Source organism: Coenobita brevimanus, chromosome 17 (genome assembly GCF_032717465.1).
Source record: "Coenobita brevimanus isolate Jiangsu-jjx chromosome 17, ASM3271746v2, whole genome shotgun sequence".
Taxonomy (NCBI): Eukaryota; Metazoa; Arthropoda; class Malacostraca; order Decapoda; family Coenobitidae; genus Coenobita; species Coenobita brevimanus.
In genome coordinates, this window is record NC_136970.1 from 26,638,807 (window position 1) to 26,647,704 (window position 8,898).

The window sequence follows — 8,898 nt, forward strand, 5'->3', positions numbered from 1 at the left end:
CTGAGAATCCACGAATAGACTGTTTCTATAGGTATTTGGATGTAACTGGAAAACCTTTACTGGGAACTGGATGATACTGGGTCATACGAAGCTGCCAGCTGGCTGACTCAGATGGCCAAGTATGATGGCCGTAGCTTTGAAACGGAGTGAATATGAGCAATTTACTTCTTCATAATGAAAAAAAAATATATATTGACAAGAACAATATAACTTACCACTAGTGTGATGGGTTACAATAATAATAATAATGATGATAATAATAATAATAATAATAATAATAATAATAATAATAATAATAATAATAATGATAATAACAATAATAATAATAATAATAATAATAACAACAACAACAACAACAACAATAATAATAATAAACATAATAATAATAGTTATAATAATAAAAATAATGACGAAAACAAGAAGCTTCACCATTTTATGGTGAAGCTCAATGAAATGCTGAAAACTCGGGCCCCGAGGTGTTGATGCAAGCGTCACTTAGTATGCCTCTGCCAAGTCCTGTGCAGGGACTCGCCATACAACTTCCATGACTTTACTGACCTAATCAGTTCATCCCACCACCACCATCTTGGCTGGGGTGAGAGATCACTCCTGATGGAGGTTCTGGGTGGGTGGGGGGAGGGGAACCATTTGGAGCTAGGAAGGTGGAGGAAGTGAAAGGTATAAAGCTGGGAGGAGGAAACTATGACTTGGGGTTGAGATGGGGAAACAGACTGCCGTGACGGCAGGCCAGCTGTGAAATTCTCGACTAGGGATGGATAATCTGGCCCTATCTAAACCCCTGCACACCCCTCCCCTCCCCTCTCCTCCCATCCTCCAAGCCCTTTCCCTTCCCCCACCATTCCTGCACTCATTGGTTTATATTTTCATTGGTAATCGCACTTTCTACCACCTCTCCCTTGCCATTCATATTTATACACATTGACGTTCAACCTTTATTTACGTGTAATATGGAAAAAAAAGACATCCTTAGAGAAGAGGTGCTAGTGAGTCCCTAAACCAATGAGAAAACAAGCCCCCTCCCTACACACACACACACACACACACACACACACACACACACACACACACACACAGAAGCAAAGGAGAGAGGACAGTGTGAAGGTCAGTGATGCCAGGACTGTCACTCCTTGGATGCTAAATCAGCCCAGATGCATAGAGAGGGAGAAGTGGACACACACACACACACACACACACACACACACACACACACACACACACACACATACACAGAAGCAAAGGAGAGAGGACAGTGTGAAGGTCAGTGATGCCAGGACTGTCACTCCTTGGATGCTAAATCAGCCCAGGTGCATAGAGAGGGAGAAGTGGAGACACACACACACACACACACACACACACACACACACACACACACACACACACACACACACACACACACACAGAGGCAAGGAGATAAGGTCAGTGATGCCAGGACTGTCACTCTCTGGATGCTAAATCAGCTCAGATTTGTAGAGAGGGAGAAGTGGAGGGAAGGATGGGGGTTGAGAAGAAAGGATGGTGGAAATGAGACTAAAATTAAACTAAGTCAGTCCCATATGACCGTAGCCTTTGACCCCTTGACCTTTCTGACCTGATCAGCTCTTTATCCCTTCATACCGTATCACTAACAAAAATTTGGTCGGAATCCACCCAGGGCGTTAGGACACATCTTGCCCACACCAATGACCTTGACCTCTGACACCTTGACCATGCTGACCTACTCAGTTCATTGTCCCTTCATACTGTATCACTGATAAAAGTTTAGTTGAAATCCATCGAGGAGTGCAGAAGATATTGTACCCACATCCACATGACCTTGCCCTTAAACCCCTTGACCTTGCTGACCTAATCAATTCATTGTCCCTTTATACTATACCTCTAACAAAAGTTTGGTCAAAATCCGTCTAGGGATTCAGATATTGTGCCCACCCATATGACCTTGACCTTGCTGACATAATCAGTTCATCGTCCCTTCATACTGTATCACTAACAAAAGTTTGTTCGAAATTCGTCAAGGGGTTTAGGAGATAGTGCGTCCCAATGTTAAACTAAGTTGACTCCATATGACCTTGAACTTTGACCCCTTGATGCAGCTGGCCTAATCAGTTCATTATATCCTCAAACAGCATCACTGACAAAACAATTTGTGGAAATGTGTCAAAGGGTTCAGGAGATATCACGGCCACAGTAGTGTTGTGGACACACAGACCCAAGCACACACGAACCCTCACATGGATGGACAGACAGATCGCTTAATGCCTCCCCCACCAATGATGGGCCGAGGTATAATTATAATAATATAATACCCAATATCATCACCAGTACCACCACCATCCAACACCAAGACTATATTAATATTTAAAAAAAAAAACTGGAACTGCAACATTATTATTCCGATATCGCAGAGGCAGTCAACAAAATAAACAAACAGCTGTTGGCCATTGTTGATGCCACGTGTAACATCAAAACACTGAACATCAGCTGTTTTGTGTTGCTGGAAGGGTTGGAAGGGCAGCTCGGGTAAACACACAACCCACGGTCACACACACATTCAGGTATGCAGACGTATAGCCTATACACGCACAAACATGCGTGTATGCATGTGTGCATGCATATAAATATGAATATATAAATATAAAGAGTCTCTCTCTCTCTCTCTCTCTCTCCGTCCAATCATTTACATCTTGCCTATCTAAATCAACTATCTAATTTCCTGTTAGTGCCCATTTTTGTGTATGAATACTGATTCTCTGTCTATCCATCTATTCACTCTTATCACTATAAGTACGAAAATCTTATTGCTGTTCATTATATCTGAACGAAAAATGAATTTATATGTCTATTGCCTATTAGTTATCTGTCTACCTATCTACCCATCCATCCATCTATCCATCTGTCTCTAGCAATCTAGCTGTGTATCTTAGTATCTACCTTTATATCTACCCATGTCTATCATTATCTACCTATATCTATCTATCTTTCTATCTATCTATCTATCCATCCATCCCTCTATCTACCCCCTTCTCCCCTCCACAGAGGCGGAGGCAGTGGTAGGGGGTCCAAGTGAAATCCACATAGAGGAAGGCTCCCACCTCTCCTTAGAATGCTGGGTGAGAAACGCCCCCGTCCCGCCCGTCTATATCTTCTGGTACCACAATAACACCATGGTTAATTACGCAAGGCAACATCATCTGCAGGTAAAGTGCTCTCTCTCTCTCTCTCTCTCTCTCTCTCTCTCTCTCTCTCTCTCTCTCTCTCTCTCTCAGTGTGTACTATTTTCTAGCTCCTTTTTTCCAACATATACAGGAATCAATATTAGCTATTAATCTAGCTACCGTTGCACTTCGTTTATATAGGCTCCAACATGCTTGCATGCATCTGCCTTGGTTACCTAGTTGTGGCTCCCCATGCTGTTTGATCTCTGGCAGTCTCCCAGTTCAGTCCCCTATCCCTGAGGCCACATTCTGTGACCTCGTTCCAAGTTTTTTCGGTCTGCCTTTCGCAACCCCATCCCTAACGTTCATACTTCTCACTTTCTGCACCCTGTTGTCATCCCCCATCCTCTCCACATGCCCAGACCATCTCAATTTACCCCTTCTCATCACAACACCAAAACTCTTCAGTCCCATCCTTCCTCTCAATTCTTCCATCGTAACCCCCCCACCCCCCGGGCCTTGCATTCAAGGATGTACTGCACATCCACCTAATCAAGCCCCCTAAACTTCAGGAGGGGCAACAGCCCCCAGAACTTCTTCCAACCACTCCTCGCTCTAGCCACAGAGCTAGCTGCAGCCCCACCTCCAGCACATAACTATTTCCATCTCCGTCAGCTTGCATAATTTTTCAATAAATTCTTCACATGCAGTATATTCCTATCATATCGGTCTCGCGCGAGCGTCTGTGTGTGTGTGTGTGTGTGTGTGTGTGTGTGTGTGTGTGTGTGTGTGTGTGTGTGTGTGTGTGTGTGTGTAGGGGCTCATCACGTAGGCACTTCTAAAGGGGGTGAGTCAAAGAGATTCGTATACTTGTCAGCGAAGACCGAACCGCTGCTTCCTGTGTAATTTATTTTGCATATTACACCCTAACATTCTTTTGCCTGTTATATATTATCTTTGTAATATCGGTATACTTAACACACAAATTGTATGTGAGGATGCTGAGGTCTAATTAGCAGAATAAACAGCTAAGGAAGAAGTCCTACGAAGCTTCCTCTTGCTACCTATAATACCAAAGTTACTTTCACCAACTCCCCTCCTCTCACAGACACCCTTCAGCCTCTCTCCTATTAGCATCAATGCACTTCTGAACTCTCTGTACCCCTTTCCCAATACGGCTGCACCTATTCAGCTCTCTCTCTCTCTCTCTCTCTCTCTCTCTCTCTCTCTCTCTCTCTCTCTCTCTCTCTCTCTCTCTCTCTCTCTCTCTCTCTCTCTTCTCACTCCCCATCCAACTTCCATTTCACTGAGTAGGGTTATTACTAGTCTGTGATGGGGTGAGGATAATGGTTGAGAGAGAGAGAGAGAGAGAGAGAGAGAGAGGATGATGACGATATGATGATGATGGTGGTATGATGATAACCATGATAATGAACAGAGTGATGATGATGATGATGATGGTGATGGCTAAAATGTGTAATTTATTGTTAGGTTGAGCACGAGAACTACACAAGCAGCCTGGTGGCCAATCGAGTAAGACCCACAGACGCGGGCACTTACTCCTGTTAACCCCACCTCGCCATACCTGCTAACATCACCGTCCACGTCGTTACTGGTGAGTTCACACACACACACACACACACACACACACACACACACACACACACACACTGGTGAATAATATGCAAAATAAATCTCTAACGTGATGGTACTACAAAGCCTCCATTGCCCATCTAGAATAGGCCCCAGATCCAACAGTTTAGCCACATTTTCTCCACAGACAAAGGGAGTAATGTTTTCCTTTACTTCTCGTGTTTATAGATAATTACCGTGGTGTCGTAAGCTGAGATGGGGTACAGACATGGCAAGGGAAGGTAGTACACCTAATGATTTACTCCTGCATTAGCCAACAATATCCATGCATGATACAGTTTTATACCTTGCATTTCACTCATTGTTTTTTAAAAATTCAGTTTATATCTCCGACTCTAAGCATACATTAATAGTTAGTTCCCTGAGGTCTAGGAGTCCTACGTGCCACGCACCATTTTCCACTACCTCGGTGCTTAATACACACCATCCATATAGATTACATGCTAAGAGTATCTCATTCAGGACTGATAAGGTGTAAGAGGGTGTGTGTTTTCAAGTCTATGGGTCTTGTGGAAGATAATTAATGACGTCTGACTATTTCCTGCCACAGCCAGGGATCGAAGTCAAAGAGAGCCAGTCACTTCTGTAACCACCTGGCCACGGTGCTGACCCTGTTGAGAGGAATCTGTTAAAGCGTGGGGCACTGTGCGACCGAATGCCGTTCCTAGGCGGTCGTGGAATTTTCGTAGTGCCTCGTCGTTAGCGAATTATTTTACATATTACATCTGGTTGGTAGGTGGGGGAGCCCACCATCCACTCACTCTATGTAAAGCATCCTTCAAGTGAGTCTGTACTGAGTGGCAAGCCAAACAGTTTCTAATAACCCGGTAAACCATTTACTGTGCTGAAAGGTAACCACAGCCAAACAGACGCCAAGTCGTCTAGCAGGTTATGACACTCCAACTAAATGTGATCCATTACTTGAACCACTGTTACCACCATCCCTACCATCAGTACTACTGCCCGACCCCCACCACTACTACCACCACCAATACTATTGCCACAACTAATATTGCTAGCATTGCAACCAGGACCGCCATCACCATTACTGCAAACACCACTGACAAACTAGCACTACCACCAATGCTACTACCACTGCTAATACCTCTTACATCCTCGCCAGCACCTCAATCACCACCAACACTGCCACTGGAATTACTACTATCTTCATTACCACCACTCCCAACATTACCACCTCCCCAGCCACGACCATCACCTATCACCACCGTCATCACCACTACCACCACCTCTGTCAAATACCACCAACACCAGCCATTACCACGACTACTATTACCATCATCACCCTAACCAATAACCACCACTACCTTCTCCCACCACCACTACCACTACTCCACTACACCACCACCACTACCACCATCAGTATCACTAACATGCTCTGATGGTAATGGCATCGAACTCGCGCCACTATATTGCCAACAAGGGCCGTAAAGGCGTCGATACGATACGCCGTAACAAATATCTCACAGTGGCTAAAATACGAAGTCTGGAGCTCGGTTCGTTTGACCTACACTCTTCAATCACTCGGTCGGTGCGGCGGAAATGTGTCGGATCCAGATTCAGATTTGAACTAAATCCTTTACTGCTATGGCCGCTTTTATGTTCCATTCTTGATATATCCAGACGCACTGTAGACGGACGCCTTCACGTGTTGGCACCGATATGCCCGGGTGGTGGAGCTGCCCGGTTATACAGACGTCCCTATTCTGGAAGGCAGGAGAATAGACTACAGAAGGACAACCTTAGCCTGTAGTCCACTGGGTTCTCGTTTCAGATGAGTCGGGGGTAGCAACAACAGCAGCAACTATCATCGGCCCCTATTACGATGTTATCTGCCTGTCTTTCTGTCTGTATCTATGTATCTACCTATATCTATCTATCTGTCTGTATCTATGTATCTGTCTATTTGTATGTATGTATGTATCTACCTATATCCATCTACCTATCTATCTCTATCTATCTATCTATCTATCTATATACCCACTTATCTATCTGTATATTACATAATCGACTGCACCACCAAGTAAAGGGAAGGATATCTCCACTAAACCTTTGACTAAGGTGGGCCTCTCAAGCTTAGCCTAATCTTTGGCTGCTAGTACTTCTCCAGACTGAACAAAATTGTCTGGTGTATCTAAATAATTATAATTCCTAGGTGTACCAGTGGCACAGAAAGGGTTATTCCAGTAAGTGTGTGAAGTCTCAGAGTGCAGGGACTTGGCTGAACAAAATCATTTGGTGTAAGCATAACGCAGTGAACAAATCGTTTGGCGTTGAGTCAATAATTCACGGGTGTACCAGTAACACAGAACGTGATACTCTAGTTAATATTTGAAGCCTCTAATTGCCAAGATTTCTCGCAACTGAAGAAAATCGTCTGGTATTAGCGTAAATAATATATTCTACTGCATCAGCCGCAGCGAGAGCTAAAATCGTCTGGTGATAATATTAAAATGGAGAAGACGTCAACATTGTAAAGTTACTGGTACGGTAGCAGTGTTTGATGTATATGTTAATCATACATGTATGAAGTTTTGGAGTTTTTAGTAGTAGTGAATGTCATGGTAGCTCTCTCAATCAGTGTCAAACCAGGTAGAAGCAGTGACAGATAATTAGTGTGTTGTTGATGTGGTTCAGGTTGGCTACTCACTAGCATGCAAACCACTAATTCAGTTTTTTAACATTTATTTATTCATTTACATTTATTTTTCTGGCAATCAACCATAGTAGTGTTTTTTTTCTGCTTTCATCAGTGGGATCAGTTTATTCTGTGTTTTAATTTTCTTTTTTTTCTTTTTTCTTTTTTTAGGAATATTCGGTGGTGTTGGTCAGAATACATTATTTGAGGTACTGGAGTAGGTGGGATATAATACAATATTTTTGTTTGACTGTGTTAGTAGTTTCTTATCTCTTGTTTTTTATTTGTTTTATTTATTGTCTGGTTTCCTGAATTACAGGAAGACAGTTAGCGTATCATTCAGTATAGTCACCAGATGATCGAACATCGAATGAGTGGGTTTGAGTACCAGTATCCATCACAAAGTTGAAATTCCCATCCAAAGAATATAAGCAGTCTTCCCGGGTATCATTCTAGATACAATGTCTAGTGAGTGTCATTACCCCGCCCCTCTGTCATGCCAGGTGACATACTGGTATGTCATAGGGTCACTGAGTGACACGCACCATTACATCGAGTCATTGGGTGGTATGAGTTTCAGTGGTTGAATATTCTGGACTCAGTAAAATGCTGTCTGGCAACTGTAGCGAAGGTCAGGCGAGTTTTCAAGATATCGGAATCCCGATTTCACCCCACAGGTATAAACACTCGGTCATACTTACACAGTGGCGCAGCTAGCCGTCTGACCCTGGAGGGGGGGTGTGGGGAGACATGAGATCAGTGGGGAAGGGGAATATGTGTGTGTGTGTGTGTGTGTGTGTGTGTGTGCTATTACCACACTGCTACTGCCGCTAATAGCCAAGATATCACATGCAACGTTTCAGAAATATTACAACAGTTGAGAATAAATTATACTATACCTTTAGTGCAGTATACAGCACGTCCAAAATCCTTCGGAGTTCAAAAAAATCCAATACTGAGATAAAGGATTAGATACGGATATACTGCAAGGCATATTATATAAAGATAATATACGTACTGTACATTTTGCTCACCCAGAATGATCATTATGTATGGGTTATGAAATGTTCAAGTTTCCAGTACTCATAGAGACTGTACTGCGCAAATTCAACATAGCCTGCACTGAACACAGATACTTCACAACAAAAAGTCATGAGTTAGCACCGCGCCCCGGTAAGCTGTCATGCCGGGAGAGGTAGCGCTCTCCTGTCACCTAGCTGGTTGTAGCAGTCGTGGTTCAGTGGGTTAGAGCGCTTTGGCCGACGAGTCTGAGGTTCGAGTCCACCCAAGGGTCATTGGTAGGCATAGGGAAGGGCATCTGGTCATACAGCACTACACGCTTCAAAACCAAAGTCCTCTACCCAGGGGCAACGCCTTACCCCATATCGACAAAAGGGCACACGACGTAAAACTCTC

General features: G+C 43.6%; 1 pseudogene; it reads left to right on the forward strand.

The window, feature by feature from the left end:
* LOC145391135 (lachesin-like) overlaps nucleotides 1-8,681 on the forward strand; it is an 88,692-nt pseudogene extending 80,011 nt beyond the window's left edge.
* Nucleotides 8,682-8,898: the final 217 nt, after the last annotated feature.